The 20,376-nt window shown below is 36.6% G+C and overlaps 1 protein-coding gene across 1 annotated transcript in view; it reads right to left on the minus strand.

Annotated features, from left to right (window-relative positions):
- The window catches only part of dnah9l (dynein, axonemal, heavy polypeptide 9 like), a 174,719-nt gene that overhangs the window by 56,189 nt on the left and 98,154 nt on the right, over positions 1-20,376 (minus strand). The gene's annotated exons all lie outside the window — the stretch shown is intronic.

Here is a 20,376-nt window from a genome sequence, read left to right on the forward strand (position 1 = left end):
CAGGTGCTGCATATGAAATGAACCAGAGGTAAGACTGCATTTGGTCATTGTACATGCAGTCACTGCTGAAGAAGGAAGTTGACATACACTTAGGTTGGAGTCATTAAAACTCGTTTTTCAACCACTCCACAAATAGATTGTTAACAAACTATAGTTTTGGCAAGTCGGTTAGGACATCTACTTTGTGCGTGACACAAGTCATTTTTACAACAATTGTTATAATTCACAGTATCACAATTCCAGTGGGTCAGAAGTTTACATACACTAAGTTGACTGCCTTTAAACAGAAAATTATGTCCTGGCTTTAGAAACTTCTGATAGGCTAATTGACATCACTTAGGTCAATTGGAGGCGTACCTGTGGATGTATTTCAAGGCCTACCTTCAAACTCAGTGCCTCTTTGATTGACATCATGGGAAAATCAAAAGAAATCAGCCAAGACCTCAGAAAAAAAATTGTAGACCTCCACAACTCTGGTTCATCCTTGGGAGCAATTTCCAAATGACTGAAGGTACCACTTTCATCTGTACAAACAACAGTACACAAGTATAAACACCATGGGACAACGCAGCCGGCAGACCGCTAAGGAAGGACACGTGTTCTGTCTCCTAGAGGTGAACGTACTAAATGCAAATCAATCCCAGAACAGCAAAGGACCTTGTGAAGATGCTGGAGGAAACAGGTACAAAAGTATCTATTTCCACAGTTAAACAAGTCCTATATCGACATAACCTGAAAGGCCACTCAGCAAGGAAGAAGCCACTGCTCCAAAACCGCCCTAAAAAGTCAGACTACGGTTTGCAACTGCACATGGGGACAAAGATTGTAGAGAAATGTCCTCTGGTCTGATGAAACATAAATAGAACTGTTCGGCCATAATGACCATCGTTATGTTTGGAGGAAAAAGGGGGAGGCTTGCAAGCCGAAGAACACCATCCCAACCGTGAAGCACTGGGGTGGCAGCATCATGTTGTGGGGGTGTTTTGCTGCAGGAGGGACTGGTGCACTTCACAAAATAGATGGCCCCATGAGGAAAGAAAATGATGTGGATATATTGAATCAACATCTCAAGACATCAGTCAGGAAGTTAAAGCTTGGTCGCAAATGGGTCTTCCAAATGGACAATGACCCCAAGGCATACTTCCAAAGTTGTGGCAAAATGACTTAAGGACAATAAAATCAAGGTATTGGACTGGCCATCACAAAGCCCTGACCTCAAACCTAGAGAACATTTGTGGGCAGAACTGAAAAAGCTTGTGCAAGCAAGGAGGCCTACAAACCTGACTCAGTTACACCAGCTCTGTCAGGAGTAACTTATTGTGGGAAGCTTGTGGAAGGCTACCCAAAACGTTTGACCCAAGTTAAACAATTTAAAGGCAATGCTAACAAATATTAATTGAGTGTATGTAAACTTCTGACCCACTGGGAATGTGATGAAATAAATAAAAGCTGAAATAAATCATTCTCTCTACTATTATTCTACTATTATTCTCACTTTTTTTTTTTTGGCTAAGGTGTATGTAAACTTCTGACTTCAAATGTTCGTGTTCAGTTTGTGTGTGTGCATCTATACAGAGTATGGTGTATTAGAGTATGTGTGGTGTATATAGTATGCTGTATTAGAGTGTGTGTGGTGTATACAGTATGGTGTATTAGTGTGTCTGGGGTGTATACAGTACAGTGTATTAGTGTGTGTGGTGTATTAGTGTGTGTGTGGTGTATAGAGTATGTTGTTTTAGTGTGTGTGTGTGTGTGTGTGTGTGTGGTGTATAGAGTATACGGCATTGTGTATTTCGTGTGTGTAGGGTGTATACAGTATTGTGTATTAGTGTGTGTAGGGTGTATACAGTATTGTGTATTAGTGTGTGAAGGATGTATACAGCATTGTGTATTTTGTGTGTGTGGGGTGTATACAGCATTGTGTATTAGTGTGTGTGGGGTGTACACAGTATTGTGTATTAGTGTGTGGGGGGTGTATACAGTATTGTGTATTAGTGTGTGTGGGGTGTATACAGCATTGTGTATTAGTGTGTGGGGTGTATACAATATTGTGTATTAGTGTGTGTGGTGTGTATACAGTATTGTGTATTAGTGTGTGTGGAGTGTATACAGCATTGTGTATTAGTGTGTGGTGTGTATACAGTATTGTGTATTCGTGTGTGTGGTTTGTATACAGTATTGTGTATTAGTGTGTGTGGGTTGTATACAGTATTGTGTATTAGTTTGTGGGGTGCATACAGTATTGTATATTAGTGTGTTTAGGGTGTATACAGTATTGTGTATTAGTGTGTGTAGGGTGTATACAGTATTGTGTATTAGTGTGTGTAGGGTGTATACAGCATTGTGTATTTCGTGTATGTAGGGTGTATACAGTATTGTGTATTAGTGTGTGTGGGTTGTATACAGTATTGTGTATTAGTGTTCGTGGAGTGTATACAGTATTGTGTATTAGTGTGTGTGGGGTGTATACAGCATTGTGTATTAGTGTCTGTGGAGTGTATACAGCATTGTGTATTAGTGTGTGTAGAGTGTATACAGCATTGTGTATTAGTGTTTGTGGAGTGTATACAGCATTGTGTATTAGTGTTTGTGGAGTGTATACAGCATTGTGTATTAGTGTGTGTGGGGTGTATACAGTATTGTCTATTAGTGTGTGTAGGGTGTATACAGCATTGTGTATTAGTGTGTGTGGAGTGTATACAGTATTGCGTATTAGTGTGTGTGGGGTGTATACAGCATTGTGTATTAGTGTGTGTAGTGTTTACAGCATTGTGTATTACTGTGTGGGGTGTATACAGCATTGTGTATTACTGTGTTGTGTGTATACAGCATTGTGTATTACTGTGTGGGGTGTATACAGTATTGTGTATTAGTGTGTGTGAAGTGTATACAGCATTGTGTATTAGTGTGTGTGAAGTGTATACAGCATTGTGTATTAGTGTGTGTAGTGTATACACTATTGTGTATTAGTGTGTGTGGAGTGTATACAGCATTGTGTATTAGTGTGTGTGTAGTGTATACAGCATTGTGTATTACTGTGTGGAGTGTATACAGCATTGTGTATTAGTGTGTGTAGTGTATACAGCATTGTGTATTACTGTGTGGAGTGTATACAACATTGTGTATTACTGTGTGGGGTGTATACAGCATTGTGTATTAGTGTGTGTGTGTAGTGTATACAGTATTGTGTATTAGTGTGTGTAGTGTATACAGCATTGTGTATTAGTGTGTGGGGTGTATACAGCATTGTGTATTAGTGTGTGCGTTGTATACAGTATTGTGTATTAGTGTGTGTGGAGTGTATACAGCATTGTGTTTTAGTGTGTGTGGGGTGTATACAGCATTGTGTATTAGTGTGTGTGGGGTGTATACAGCATTGTGTATTAGTGTGTGAGGTGTATACAATATTGTGTATTAGTGTGTGTGGAGTGTATACAGCATTGTGTATTACTGTGTGGGGTGTATACAGCATTGTGTATTACTGTGTGGGGTGTATACAGATTTGTGTATTATTGTGTGTGGACTGTATACAGCATTGTGTATTAGTGTGTGTGGAGTGTATACAGCATTGTGTATTAGTGTGTGTGTAGTGTATACAGCATTGTGTATTAGTGTGTGTAGTGTATACACTATTGTGTATTAGTGTGTGTGGAGTGTATACAGCATTGTGTATTAGTGTGTGTGTAGTGTATACAGCATTGTGTATTACTGTGTGGAGTGTATACAGCATTGTGTATTACTGTGTGGGGTGTATACAGCATTGTGTATTAGTGTGTGTGTAGTGTATACAGTATTGTGTATTAGTGTGTGTGGTGTATACAGCATTGTGTATTATTATTATTATTATTATTTTTTAACCTTTATTTAACCAGGCAAGTCAGTTAAGAACAGTATACAGTATTGTGTATTATTATTATTATTATTTTTTACCTTTATTTAACCAGGCAAGTCAGTTAAGAACAGTATACAGTATTGTGTATTAGTGTGTGTAGGGTGTATACAGCATTGTGTATTAGTGTGTGTGTAGTGTATACAGTATTGTGTATTAGTGTGTGTGGTGTATACAGCATTGTGTATTATTATTATTATTATTATTTTTTAACCTTTATTTAACCAGGCAAGTCAGTTAAGAACAGTATACAGTATTGTGTATTAGTGTGTGTAGGGTGTATACAGCATTGTGTATTAGTGTGTGTGGAGTGTATACAGCATTGTGTATTAGTGTGTGTGTAGTGTATACAGCATTGTGTATTACTGTGTGTGTAGTGTATACAGCATTGTGTATTAGTGTGTGTAGTGTATACAGCATTGTGTATTAGTGTGTGTAGTGTATACAGCATTGTGTATTAGTGTGTGTAGTGTATACAGCATTGTGTATTACTGTGTGTAGTGTATACAGCATTGTGTATTACTGTGTGGGGTGTATACAGCATTGTGTATTAGTGTGTGTGGGGTGTATACAGTATTGTGTATTAGTGTGTGTAGGGTGTATACAGTATTGTGTATTAGTGTGTGTAGGGTGTATACAGCATTGTGTATTGTGTATTATGTGTGTAGTTTGTGTATTGTGTGTGGGGTGTATACATTGTGTATTAGTGTATGGGGTGTGTGTGTGTGGGTGTATACAGCATTGTGTATTAGTGTGTGTGTGTGGGGTGTATACAGTATTGTGTATTAGTGTGTGGGGTGTATACAGCATTGTGTATTAGTGTGTGTGGGGTGTATACAGAGTATTATTGTGTATTGTGTATTAGTGTGTGTGGAGTGTATACAATATTGTGTATTAGTGTGTGTGTATTAGTGTGTGTGTATACAGCATTGTGTATTAGTGTGTGTGGAGTGTATACAGCATTGTGTATTACTGTGTGGGGTGTATACAGCATTGTGTATTACTGTGTGGGGTGTATACAGATTTGTGTATTAGTGTGTGTGGAGTGTATACAGCATTGTGTGTGTATTAGTGTGTGTGGGGTATATACAGCATTGTGTATTAGTGTGTGTAGGGTGTATACAGCATTGTGTGTGTATTAGTGTGTGTGGAGTGTATACAGCATTGTGTATTAGTGTGTGGGGTGTATACAGCATTGTGTATTAGTGTGTGTAGGGTGTATACAGCATTGTGTATTAGTGTGTGTGGGGTGTACACAGTATTGTGTATTAGTGTGTGGGGTGTATACATCATTGTGTATTAGTGTATGTGGGGTGTATACATTATTGTGTATTAGTGTGTGTGGGGTGTATACATTATTGTGTATTAGTGTGTGTGGGGTGTATACATTATTGTGTATTAGTGTGTGGGGTGTATACAGCATTGTGTATTAGTGTGTGTATACAATATTGTGTATTAGTGTGTGTAGTGTATAGCATTGTGTATTAGTGTGTGTGGGGTGTATTATTGTGTATTAGTGTGTGTGGGGTGTATACAGCATTGTGTATTAGTGTGTGTGGGTGTATATTGTATTAGTTGTGTATTAGTGTGTGTGTAGTGTATACAGCATTGTGTATTAGTGTGTGTGGGGTGTATACATTATTGTGTATTAGTGTGTGGAGTGTATACAGCATTGTGTATTAGTGTGTGTATACAGCATTAGTGTGTGTGTGGGTGTATTAACCACAGTGTTGTGTATTAGTGTGTGTGGAGTGTATACAGCATTGTGTATTAGTGTGTGTGGTGTATACAGCATTGTGTATTATGTATTATTATGGTGTTTACAGCCTTTATTTATTAGTGCAAGTCATTAGTGTAAGAAGTGTATACAGCATTGTGTATTAGTGTGTGTAGGGTGTATACAGCATTGTGTATTAGTGTGTGTGGGTGTATACAGTATTGTGTATTAGTGTGTGGGGTGTTAGCATTGTGTATTAGTGTGTGGGGTGTATACAGCATTGTGTATTAGTGTTAGTGTACAGCATTGTGTATTGTGTATTAGTATACAGCATTGTGTATTAGTGTGTGTGGGGTGTATACAGCATTGTGTATTAGTGTGTGTGGGGTGTATATACAGTGTATCAGTGTATTAGTGTGTGTGTGGTGTATACAGTATTGTGTATTAGTGTGTCATTAAGGGTGTATACAGCATTGTGTATTAGTGTGTGGGGTGTATACAGCATTGTGTATTAGTGTGTGGGTGTATACAGCATTGTGTATTAGTGTGTGTGGGTGTATACAGCATTGTGTAGTGTGTGTAGGGTGTATACAGCATTGTGTATTAGTGTGTGTGGGTGTATACAGCATTGTGTATTAGTGTGTGTGGGTGTATACAGCATTGTGTATTAGTGTGTGGGGTGTATTATTGTTATTATTATTAGTTTTTGTGTATTACTTTATTTTATTAGTGTGTGTGGGGTGTATACAGTCATTGTTATTAGTGTGTGTGGGGTATACAGTATTAGTATTAGTGTGTGTGTATTAGCATTGTGTGTGTGGTGTATACAGCATTGTGTATTAGTGTGTGTGGAGTGTATACAGCATTGTGTATTAGTGTGTGTGTATACAGCATTGTGTATTAGTGTGTGTGGGTGTATACAGCATTGTGTATTAGTGTGTGTGGGGTGTATACAGCATTGTGTATTAGTGTGTAGTGTATACATTATTGTGTATTAGTGTGTGTGTGTATACAGCATTGTGTATTAGTGTTTGTGTAGTGTATACAGTATTGTATTAGTGTGTGTATTATTGTTATTTTTTATACAGCATTGTGTATTATTGTGTGTGTATTATTATTATACAGTATTGTGTATTATTATTTTTTTTTACCTTTATTTGTATTAGTCAGTTAAGAACAGTATACAGTATTGTGTATTAGTGTGTGTAGGGTGTATACAGCATTGTGTATTAGTGTGTGTGGAGTGTATACAGCATTGTGTATTAGTGTGTGTGGGGTGTATACAGCATTGTGTATTAGTGTGTGTGGGGTGTATTGTGTATTAGTTTAGTTTTGTTTTGTGTGTGGTGTGTATACAGCATTGTGTATTAGTGTGTGTGGGGTGTATACAGCATTGTGTATTAGTGTGTGTAGGGGTGTATACAGCATTGTGTATTAGTGTGTGTGGGTGTATACAGCATTGTGTATTAGTGTGTGTGTGGGTGTATACAGCATTGTGTATTAGTTGTGTGTGTATTAGTGTGTGTGTGTATACATTGTGTATTAGTGTGTGTGGGTGTATACAGCATTGTGTATTAGTGTGTGTAGGGTGTATACAGCATTGTGTATTAGTGTGTGTAGGGTGTATACAGCATTGTGTATTAGTGTGTGGGGTGTATTAGCATTGTGTATTAGTGTGTGGGGTGTATACATTGTGTATTAGTGTGTGTAGGGTGTATACAGCATTGTGTATTAGTGTGTGTGGGGTGTATACAGTATTGTGTATTAGTGTGTGTGGGGTGTATACAGCATTGTGTATTAGTGTGTGGGGTGTATACAGCATTGTGTATTAGTGTGTGGGGTGTATACAGCATTGTGTATTAGTGTGTGGGGTGTATACAGCATTGTGTATTAGTGTGTGTGGGGTGTATACAGATTTGTGTATTAGTGTGTGTGGGGTGTATACAGCATTGTGTATTAGTGTGTGTGGAGTGTATACAGCATTGTGTATTAGTGTGTGTGTAGTGTATACAGCATTGTGTATTAGTGTGTGTGGAGTGTATACAGCATTGTGTATTAGTGTGTGTGGGTTGTATACAGTATTGTGTATTATTATTATTATTTTTTTTTTTACCTTTATTTAACCAGGCAAGTCAGTTAGCAGAACAGTATTATTGTGTATTAGTGTGTGGTGTATACAGCATTGTGTATTGTGTGTGTAGTGTATACAGCATTGTGTATTAGTGTGTGTGGAGTGTATACAGCATTGTGTATTAGTGTGTGTGGGGTGTATACAGCATTGTGTGTATGTATTGTGTATTAGTGTGTGTGGGGTGTATACAGTGTTGTGTATTAGTGTGTGTGTGGGGTGTATACAGCATTGTGTATTAGTGTGTACAGTATTGTTAGTTTATTATTATTATTTTTTATTTTTACCTTTATTTAACCAGGCAAGTCAGTTAAGAATTAGTATACAGTATTGTGTATTAGTGTGTGTGGTAGTGTATACAGCATTGTGTATTAGTGTGTGTGGAGTGTATACAGCATTGTGTATTAGTGTGTGTGGCATTGTGTATAGTATTGTGTATTAGTATTGTGTATTATTATTATTATTATTTTTTTTATACCTTTATTTAACCAGGCAAGTCAGTTGTGTATACAGTATTGTGTATTAGTGTGTGTAGGGTGTATACAGCATTGTGTATTAGTGTGTGTGGAGTGTATACAGCATTGTGTATTAGTGTGTGTGGGGTGTATACAGTATTGTGTATTAGTGTGTGTAGGGTGTATACAGCATTGTGTATTAGTGTGTGTGGGGTGTGTGTATTAGTGTGTGGGGTGTATACAGCATTGTGTATTAGTGTATGTGGTGTATACAGCATTGTGTATTAGTGTATGTGGGGTGTATACATTATTGTGTATTAGTGTGTGTGGGGTGTATACATTATTGTGTATTAGTGTGTGGGGTGTATACATTATTGTGTATTAGTGTGTGTGGGGTGTATACAGCATTGTGTATTAGTGTGTGTGGAGTGTATACAGCATTGTGTATTAGTGTGTGTGGGTTGTATACAGTATTGTGTATTATTATTATTATTTTTTTTTTTTTTACCTTTATTTAACCAGGCAAGTCAGTTAAGAACAGTATACAGTATTGTGTATTAGTGTGTGTAGGGTGTATACAGCATTGTGTATTAGTGTGTGTGGAGTGTATACAGCATTGTGTATTAGTGTGTGTGGAGTGTATACAGCATTGTGTATTAGTGTGTGTGGGGTGTATACAGCATTGTGTATTAGTGTATGTGGGGTGTATACATTATTGTGTATTAGTGTGTGTGGGGTGTATACATTATTGTGTATTAGTGTGTGGGGTGTATACAGCATTGTGTATTAGTGTGTGTGGGTTGTATACAGTATTGTGTATTATTATTATTATTATTATTATTTTTTTTTACCTTTATTTAACCAGGCAAGTCAGTTAAGAACAGTATACAGTATTGTGTATTAGTGTGTGTAGGGTGTATACAGCATTGTGTATTAGTGTGTGTGGAGTGTATACAGCATTGTGTATTAGTGTGTGTGGGGTGTATACAGCATTGTGTATTAGTGTGTGTGGGGTGTATACAGTATTGTGTATTAGTGTGTGTAGGGTGTATACAGCATTGTGTATTAGTGTGTGTAGGGTGTATACAGTATTGTGTATTAGTGTGTGTAGGGTGTATACAGCATTGTGTATTAGTGTGTGTGGTGTATACATCATTGTGTATTAGTGTATGTGGGGTGTATACATTATTGTGTATTAGTGTGTGTGGGGTGTATACATTATTGTGTATTAGTGTGTGTGGGGTGTATACATTATTGTGTATTAGTGTGTGGGGTGTATACAGCATTGTGTATTACTGTGTGGGGTGTATACAGCATTGTGTATTACTGTGTGGGGTGTATACAGATTTGTGTATTAGTGTGTGTGGAGTGTATACAGCATTGTGTATTAGTGTGTGTGGAGTGTATACAGCATTGTGTATTAGTGTGTGTGGGTGTATACAGCATTGTGTATTAGTGTGTGTGGAGTGTATACAGCATTGTGTATTACTGTGTGGTGTGTATACAGCATTGTGTATTAGTGTGTGTGGGGTGTATACAGTATTGTGTATTAGTGTGTGTGGGGTGTATACATTATTGTGTATTAGTGTGTGGGGTGTATACATTATTGTGTATTAGTGTGTGTGGGGTGTATACAGCATTGTGTATTAGTGTGTGACGTGTATACAATATTGTGTATTAGTGTGTGTGGAGTGTATACAGCATTGTGTATTAGTGTGTGTGGAGTGTATACAGCATTGTGTATTACTGTGTGGGGTGTATACAGCATTGTGTATTACTGTGTGGGGTGTATACAGATTTGTGTATTATTGTGTGTGGACTGTATACAGCATTGTGTATTAGTGTGTGTGGAGTGTATACAGCATTGTGTATTAGTGTTTGTGGAGTGTTTACAGCATTGTGTATTAGTGTGTGTGGATTGTATACAGCATTGTGTATTAGTGTGTGTGGGTTGTATACAGTATTGTGTATTATTATTATTATTATTATTTTTTTTTTACCTTTATTTAACCAGGCAAGTCAGTTAAGAACAGTATACAGTATTGTGTATTAGTGTGTGTAGGGTGTATACAGCATTGTGTATTAGTGTGTGTAGTGTATACAGCATTGTGTATTACTGTGTGTAGTGTATACAGCATTGTGTATTACTGTGTGGGGTGTATACAGCATTGTGTATTAGTGTATGTGGGGTGTATACATTATTGTGTATTAGTGTGTGTGGGGTGTATACATTATTGTGTATTAGTGTGTGGGGTGTATACAGCATTGTGTATTAGTGTGTGTGGGTTGTATACAGTATTGTGTATTATTATTATTATTATTATTTTTTTTTACCTTTATTTAACCAGGCAAGTCAGTTAAGAACAGTATACAGTATTGTGTATTAGTGTGTGTAGGGTGTATACAGCATTGTGTATTAGTGTGTGTGGAGTGTATACAGCATTGTGTATTAGTGTGTGTGGGGTGTATACAGTATTGTGTATTAGTGTGTGTAGGGTGTATACAGCATTGTGTATTAGTGTGTGTGGGGTGTACACAGTATTGTGTATTAGTGTGTGGGGTGTATACAGCATTGTGTATTAGTGTGTGTGGAGTGTATACAGCATTGTGTATTAGTGTATGTGGGGTGTATACAGCATTGTGTATTAGTGTGTGTGGGGTGTATACATTATTGTGTATTAGTGTGTGGGGTGTATACATTATTGTGTATTAGTGTGTGTGGGGTGTATACAGCATTGTGTATTATATACAGCATTGTGTATTACTGTGTGGGTGTATACAGCATTTGTGTATTGTGTGTGTGGACTGTATACAGCATTGTGTATTAGTGTGTGTGGAGTGTATACAGCATTGTGTGTGTATTAGTGTTTGTGGAGTGTTTACAGCATTGTGTATTACTGTGTGGTGTGTATACAGCATTGTGTATTAGTGTGTGTGGGGTGTATACAGTATTGTGTATTAGTGTGTGTGGGGTGTATACAGTATTGTGTATTAGTGTGTGGGGTGTATACATCATTGTGTATTAGTGTATGTGGGGTGTATACATTATTGTGTATTAGTGTGTGTGGGGTGTATACAGCATTGTGTATTAGTGTGTGACGTGTATACAATATTGTGTATTAGTGTGTGTGGAGTGTATACAGCATTGTGTATTAGTGTGTGTGGAGTGTATACAGCATTGTGTATTACTGTGTGGGGTGTATACAGCATTGTGTATTACTGTGTGGGGTGTATACAGATTTGTATTAGTGTGTGTGGAGTGTATACAGCATTGTGTATTAGTGTGTGTGGAGTGTATACAGCATTGTGTATTAGTGTTTGTGGAGTGTTTACAGCATTGTGTATTAGTGTGTGTGGATTGTATACAGCATTGTGTATTAGTGTGTGTGGAGTGTATACAGCATTGTGTATTAGTGTGTGTGGGTTGTATACAGTATTGTGTATTATTATTATTATTATTATTTTTTTTTTTTACCTTTATTTAACCAGGCAAGTCAGTTAAGAACAGTATACAGTATTGTGTATTAGTGTGTGTAGGGTGTATACAGCATTGTGTATTAGTGTGTGTGGGGGTGTATACAGCATTGTGTATTAGTGTGTGTGGGTTGTATACAGCATTGTGTATATTGTGTATTATTATTATTTTTTATTTTTTTTATTTTTTACCTTTATTTAACCAGGCAAGTCAGTTAAGAACAGTATACAGTATTGTGTATTAGTGTGTGTAGGGTGTATACAGCATTGTGTATTAGTGTGTGTGGAGTGTATACAGCATTGTGTATTAGTGTGTGTGGGGTGTATACAGCATTGTGTATTAGTGTGTGTGTAGTGTATACAGTATTGTGTATTAGTGTGTGTGGGGTGTATACAGCATTGTGTATTAGTGTGTGTGGGTGTATACAGCATTGTGTATTAGTGTGTGTGGGTGTATACAGCATTGTGTATTATTGTGTATACAGTATTGTGTATTATTATTATTATTATTTTTTTTTTTTTTTACCTTTATTTAACCAGGGTGTTAAGAACAGTATACAGTATTGTGTATTAGTGTGTGTAGGGTGTATACAGCATTGTGTATACAGCATTGTGTATTAGTGTGTAGTGTGGGTGTATACAGCATTGTGTGTATGTATACAGTATTGTGTATTGTGGGTGTATACAGCATTGTGTATTGTGTATATTGTGTATTAGTGTATGTGGGGTGTATACATTATTGTGTATTAGTGTGTGTGGGGTGTGTATACATTAGTATACAGTATTGTGTATTAGTGTTGTGTATTAGTGTGTATTAGTGTGTGGGGGTGTATACAGCATTGTGTATTAGTGTGTGCATTGTGTGGGGTGTATACAGCATTGTGTATTAGTGTGTGTGGACTGTATACAGCATTGTGTATTAGTGTGTGTGGAGTGTATACAGCATTGTGTATTAGTGTGTGTGGAGTGTTACAGCATTATTATTATTATTATTATTTTTTTTTTACCTTTATTTAACCAGGCAAGTCAGTTAAGAACAGTATACAGTATTGTGTATTGTGTAGGGTGTATACAGCATTGTGTATTAGTGTGTGTGGGGTGTATACAGCATTGTGTATTAGTGTGTGTGGAGTGTATACAGCATTGTGTATTAGTGTGTGTGGGTTGTATACAGTATTGTGTATTATTATTATTTTTATTTTTTTTTTTTACCTTTATTTAACCAGGGGCAGTCATTGTGTAAGAACAGTATACAGTATTGTGTATTAGTGTGTGTGGGGTGTATACAGCATTGTGTATTAGTGTGTGTGGGTGTATACAGCATTGTGTATTAGTGTGTGTGGGGTGTATACAGTGTGTATTATTATTATTATTATTATTTTTTTTTTTTACCTTTATTTAACCAGGCAAGTCAGTTAAGAACAGTACAGTATTGTGTATTAGTGTGTGTGGGGTGTATACAGCATTGTGTATTAGTGTGTGTGTGGAGTGTATACAGCATTGTGTATTAGTGTGTGTGTGTGTATTATTGTGTGTGTGGGTGTATACAGCATTGTGTATTAGTGTGTGTGTATTGTGTATTAGTGTTGTGGGTGTATACAGCATTGTGTATTAGTGTATGTGGTGTATACAGCATTGTGTATTAGTGTATGTGGGGTGTATACATTATTGTGTATTAGTGTGTGTGGGGTGTATACAGCATTGTGTATTAGTGTGTGTGGAGGTGTATACAGCATTGTGTATTAGTGTGTGTGGGGTGTATACAGCATTGTGTATTAGTGTGTGTGGAGTGTATACAGCATTGTGTATTAGTGTGTGTGGGTTGTATACAGTATTGTGTATTATTATTATTTTATTATTTTTTTTTTTACCTTTATTTAACCAGGCAAGTCAGTTAAGAACAGTATACAGTATTGTGTATTAGTGTGTGTAGGGTGTATACAGCATTGTGTATTAGTGTGTGTGGAGTGTATACAGCATTGTGTATTAGTGTGTGTAGTGTATACAGCATTGTGTATTAGTGTGTGTGGGGTGTATACAGCATTGTGTATTAGTGTATGTGGGGTGTATACATTATTGTGTATTAGTGTGTGTGGGGTGTATACATTATTGTGTATTAGTGTGTGGGGTGTATACAGCATTGTGTATTAGTGTGTGTGGGTTGTATACAGTATTGTGTATTATTATTATTATTATTATTTTTTTTTTACCTTTATTTAACCAGGCAAGTCAGTTAAGAACAGTATACAGTATTGTGTATTAGTGTGTGTAGGGTGTATACAGCATTGTGTATTAGTGTGTGTGGAGTGTATACAGCATATTAGTGTGTGTATTAGTGTATACAGCATTGTGTATTAGTGTGTGTGGAGTGTATACAGCATTGTGTATACAGTATGGGGTGTATGTGTATTAGTGTGTGTGGGTGTATACAGCATTGTGTATTTGTGTATACAGCATTGTGTATTAGTGTGTGTGTGGTGTATAGCATTGTGTATTAGTGTGTGTGTATACAGCATTGTGTATTAGTGTGTGTGGGGTGTATACAGCATTGTGTATTAGTGTGTGTGGGGTGTATACAGCATTGTGTATTAGTGTGTATACATTATTGTGTATTAGTGTGTATACATTATTGTGTATTATGTGGGGTGTATACAGCATTGTGTATTAGTGTGTGTGGGGTGTATACAGCATTGTGTATTAGTGTGTGGGGTGTATACAGCATTGTGTATTACTGTGTGGGGTGTATACAGATTTGTGTATTAGTGTGTGTGTATACAGCATTGTGTATTATTACAGCATTGTGTATTAGTGTTTGTATACAGCATTGTGTATTAGTGTGTGTATTGTATACAGCATTGTGTATTAGTGTGTGTGGGTGTATACAGCATTGTGTATTAGTGTGTGTGGGGTGTATACAGCATTGTGTATTAGTGTGTGGGGTGTATACATTATTGTGTATTAGTGTGTGTGGGGTGTATACATTATTGTGTATTAGTGTGTGGGGTGTATACAGCATTGTGTATTAGTGTGTGACGTGTATACAATATTGTGTATTAGTGTGTGTGGAGTGTATACAGCATTGTGTATTAGTGTGTGTGGAGTGTATACAGCATTGTGTATTACTGTGTGGGGTGTATACAGCATTGTGTATTACTGTGTGGGGTGTATACAGATTTGTGTATTAGTGTGTGTGGAGTGTATACAGCATTGTGTATTAGTGTGTGTGGTGTCGTGTATACAGCATTGTGTATTAGTGTGTGTGGAGTGTTTACAGCATTGTGTATTAGTGTGTGTGGATTGTATACAGCATTGTGTATTAGTGTGTGTGGGTGTATACAGTATTGTGTATTATTATTATTATTATTTTTTTTTACCTTGTTTAACCAGGCAAGTATAGTATACATTGTGTATTAGTGTGTGTAGGGTGTACAGCATTGTGTATTAGTGTGTGTGGAGTGTATACAGCATTGTGTATTAGTGTGTGTGGGTGTATATAGCATTGTGTATTAGTGTGTGTGTGTGTGTATATTAGTGTGTGTGGGGTGTATACAGCATTGTGTATTAGTGTGTGTGTATACAGCATTGGTATTAGTGTATATACAGCATTGTGTATTAGTGTGTTGTGTATACAGTATTGTGTATTATTATTATTTTTATTATTTTTATTTTTCCTTATTTACCTTTATTTAACCAGGCAAGTCAGTTAAGAACAGTATACAGTATTGTGTATTAGTGTGTGTAGGGTGTATACAGCATTGTGTATTAGTGTGTGTGGAGTGTATACAGCATTGTGTATTAGTGTGTGTGGGGTGTATACAGTATTGTGTATTATTATTATTATTATTATTTATTTTTTTACCTTTATTTAACCAGGCAAGTCAGTTGTATACAGTATTGTGTATTAGTGTGTGTAGGGTGTATACAGCATTGTGTATTAGTGTGTGTGGAGTGTATACAGCATTGTGTATTAGTGTGTGTGGGGTGTATACAGTATTGTGTATTAGTGTTGTGTATACAGCATTGTGTATTAGTGTGTGTGGGGTGTACACAGTATTGTGTATTAGTGTGTGGGGTGTATACAGCATTGTGTATTAGTGTATGTGGTGTATACAGCATTGTGTATTAGTGTGTGTGGGGTGTATACAGCATTGTGTATTAGTGTGTGTGGGTGTATACATTATTGTGTAGTGTGTGGGGTGTATACATTATTGTGTATTAGTGTGTGTGGGGTGTATACAGCATTGTGTATTAGTGTGTGTGGAGTGTATACAGCATTGTGTATTAGTGTGTGTGGGTTGTATACAGTATTGTGTATTATTATTTTTTTTTTTTTTTATTTTTACCTTTATTTAACCAGGCAAGTCAGTTAAGAACAGTATACAGTATTGTGTATTAGTGTGTGTAGGGTGTATACAGCATTGTGTATTAGTGTGTGTGGAGTGTATACAGCATTGTGTATTAGTGTGTGTGGAGTGTATACAGCATTGTGTATTAGTGTGTGTGGGGTGTATACAGCATTGTGTATTAGTGTGTGTGGAGTGTATACAGTATTGTGTATTAGTGTGTGTGGGGTGTATACAGCATTGTGTATTAGTGTGTGTGGGTGTATACAGCATTGTGTATTAGTGTGTGTGGGTTGTATACAGTATTGTGTATTATTATTATTATTATTATTATTTATTTTTTACCTTTATTTAACCAGGCAAGTCAGTTAAGAACAGTATACAGTATTGTGTATTAGTGTGTGTAGGGTGTATACAGCATTGTGTATTAGTGTGTGTGGAGTGTATACAGCATTGTGTATTAGTGTGTGTGGGTGTATACAGCATTGTGTGTGTATTATACAGTGTTAGTGTTTGTGGTGTATACAGTATTGTGTATTGTGTACAGCATTGTGTAAGGTGTATACAGCATTGTGTATTAGTGTGTGTGGGGTGTATACAGTATTGTGTATTAGTGTGTGGGGTGTATACAGCATTGTGTATTAGTGTGTGTGGGGTGTATACAGCATTGTGTATTAGTGTGTGTGGGGTGTATACAGCATTGTGTATTAGTGTGTGTGGGGTGTATACAGTATTGTGTATTAGTGTGTGGGGTGTATACAGCATTGTGTATTAGTGTGTGGGGTGTATACAGCATTTGTGTATTAGTGTGTGTGGGTGTATACAGCATTGTGTATTAGTGTGTGTAGTGTATACAGTGTATACAGCATTGTGTATTAGTGTGGAGTGTATACAGCATTGTGTATTAGTGTGTGTGTGGGTGTATTACAGCATTGTGTATTAGTGTGTGTGGAGTGTATACAGCATTGTGTATTAGTGTGTGTGGGGTGTATACAGTATTGTGTATTAGTGTATTGTGGGTGTATACAGCCTTTGTGTATTAGTGTATTACTGTGTGTGTGGGGTGTATTACATACATTATTGTGTATTAGTGTGTGTGGGGTGTATACAGCATTGTGTATTAGTGTGTGTGTATACAATATTGGTATTAGTGTATACAGCATTGTGTATTAGTGTGTAGTGTTAGCATTGTGTATTACTGTGTGGGGTGTATATTGTGTATTAGTGTGTGTGGGTGTATACAGCATTGTGTATTAGTGTGTGTGGATATACAGCATTGTGTATTAGTGTGTGGGTGTATACATTATTGTGTATTAGTATTGTGTGTGGGGTGTATACAGCATTGTGTATTATTGTGTATTATACAGCATTGTGTATTACTGTGTGTGTATACAGCATTGTGTATTAGTGTGTGTGGGGTGTATACAGCATTTGTGTATTAGTTTTGTTTTAGGGTGTATACAGTATTGTGTATTAGTGTGTGTAGGGTGTATACAGCATTGTGTATTAGTGTGTGTGGAGTGTATACAGCATTGTGTATTAGTGTGTGTGGAGTGTATACAGCATTGTGTATTAGTGTGTGTGGGTGTATACAGCATTGTGTATTAGTGTGTGTGGGTGTATACAGCATTTGTGTATTAGTGTGTGTGGGGTTATTGTGTATTAGTGTGTGGAGTGTATACAGCATTGTGTATTAGTGTTTGGGGTGTATACCACAGTGTGTTGTGTATTAGTAACAGTATACAGCATTGTGTATTAGTGTGTAGGGTGTATACAGCATTGTGTATTAGTGTGTGTGGAGTGTATACAGCATTGTGTATTAGTGTGTGTATGGAGGGTGTATACAGCATTGTGGGTGTATACATTATTGTGTATTACCTTTATTTGTGTGTTAAGAACAGGGTGTATACAGCATTGTGTATTAGTGTGTGTGTGTATTGTGTATTAGCATTGTGTATATTGTGTATTAGTTAGTGTATACAGCATTGTGTATTAGTGTGTGTTTACCTTAGTGTTTGGGGTGTATTATTAGTGGGTGTATACAAGTCAGTGTGTTGTGTATACATTATTGTGTATTAGTGTGTGTGGGTGTATATACAGTATTGTGTATTAGTGTGTGTAGGGTGTATACAGCATTGTGTATTAGTGTGTGTGGGGTGTATACAGCATTGTGTATTAGTGTGTGTGGAGTGTATACAGCATTGTGTATTAGTGTGTGTGGGTGTATACAGCATTGTGTATTAGTGTGTGTGGATTGGTGTATACAGTATTGTGTATTATTATTATTTTTTTTTTACCTTTATTTAACCAGGCAAGTCAGGTGTATACAGTATTGTGTATTAGTGTGTGTATATACAGCATTGTGTATTAGTGTGTGTGGGTGTATACAGCATTGTGTATTAGTGTGTGTGGGTGTATACAGCATTGTGTATTAGTGTGTGTAGGGTGTGTATACAGTATTGTGTATATTGTGTATTGTGGTGTGTTTGTTATTATTATTATTTTATTTTTTACCTTTATTTAACCAGGCAAGTCAGTTAAGAACAGTATACAGTATTGTGTATTGTGTGGGTGTATACAGCATTGTGTATTAGTGTGTGTGGGTGTATACAGCATTGTGTATTAGTGTGTGTGGGTGTATACAGCATTGTGTATTAGTGTGTGCATACAGCATTGTGTATGTAGTGTATACAGTATTGTGTATTAGTGTGTGGGGTGTATACAGCATTGTGTATTAGTGTGTGTGGGGTGTATACAGTATTGTGTATTAGTGTGTGTGGGTGTATACAGCATTGTGTATTAGTGTGTGTGTATTAGGTGTATATTGTGTATTAGTGTGTGTGTATTATTGTGTGTGTGTGGGTGTATACAGCATTGTGTATTAGTGTGTGTGGGTGTATACAGCATTGTGTATTAGTGTGTGTGGAGTGTATACAGCATTGTGTATTAGTGTGTGTGGGTGTATACAGCATTGTGTATTAGTGTGTGGAGTGTATACAGCATTGTGTTTTAGTGTGTGTGGGGTGTATTTACACCATTGTGTATTAGTGTGGGTGTATACAGTATACAGTATTGTGTATACATTAGTGTGTGTGGGGTGTATACAGCATTGTGTATTAGTGTGTGGAGTGTATACAATATTGTGTATTAGTGTGTGTGGAGTGTATACAGCATTGTGTATTACTGTGTGTGTATACAGCATTGTGTATTACTGTGTGGGGTGTATACAGCATTGTGTATTAGTGTGTGTGGGTGTATACAGCATTGTGTATTAGTGTGTGTGGAGTGTATACAGCATTGTGTATTTGTGTGTTTACAGCATTGTGTATTAGTGTGTGTGGTGTATACAGCATTGTGTATTAGTGTGTACAGTATTGTGTATTAGTGTGTGTGTATACAGCATTGTGTATTAGTGTAGTGTGGGGTGTATACAGCATTGTGTATTAGTGGGTGTGTGTATTATTATTATTATTATTTTTTTTTTTTTTACCTTTATTTAACCAGGCAAGTCAGTTGTATACATTGTGTATTAGTGTGTGTGGGGTGCATTGTGTATTAGTGTGTGTGGGTGTATACAGCATTGTGTATTAGTGTGTGTGGGGTGTATACATTATTGTGTATTAGTGTGTGTGGGATGTATACATTATTGTGTATTAGTGTGTGTGTGTATACAGCATTGTGTATTAGTGTGTGTGGTGTATTATATTGTGTATTAGTGTGTGTGTGGAGTGTATACAGCATTGTGTATTAGTGTGTGGGAGTGTATACAGCATTGTGTATTAGTGTGTGTGGATTGTATACAGCATTGTGTATTAGTGTGTGTGGTAGTGTATACAGTATTGTGTATTAGTGTGTGTGGGGTGTATACAGCATTGTGTATTAGTGTGTGGGGTGTATACAGCATTGTGTATTAGTGTGTGTGGAGTGTATACAGCATTGTGTATTAGTGTGTGGGGTGTATACAGCATTGTGTATTAGTGTGTGTGGGTTGTATACAGTATTGTGTGTATTATTTATTATTTTTATTATTTTGGGGTTTATTTAACAGGCAATCAGTTGAACAGTATACAGTATTGTGTATTAGTGTGTGGGGTGTATACAGCATTGTGTATTAGTGTGTGTGGAGTGTATACAGCATTGTGTATTAGTGTGTGTAGGGTGTATACAGCATTGTGTATTAGTGTGTGTGTAGTGTATACAGTATTGTGTATTAGTGTGTGTGGTGTATACAGCATTGTGTATTAGTGTGTGTGGAGTGTATACAGCATTGTGTATTAGTGTGTGTGGGTTGTATACAGTATTGTGTATTATTATTATTATTATTTTTTTACCTTTATTTAACCAGGCAAGTCAGTTAAGAACAGTATACA

This window comes from Oncorhynchus nerka, linkage group LG20 (assembly GCF_034236695.1).
Source record: "Oncorhynchus nerka isolate Pitt River linkage group LG20, Oner_Uvic_2.0, whole genome shotgun sequence".
Classification (NCBI taxonomy): Eukaryota; Metazoa; Chordata; class Actinopteri; order Salmoniformes; family Salmonidae; genus Oncorhynchus; species Oncorhynchus nerka.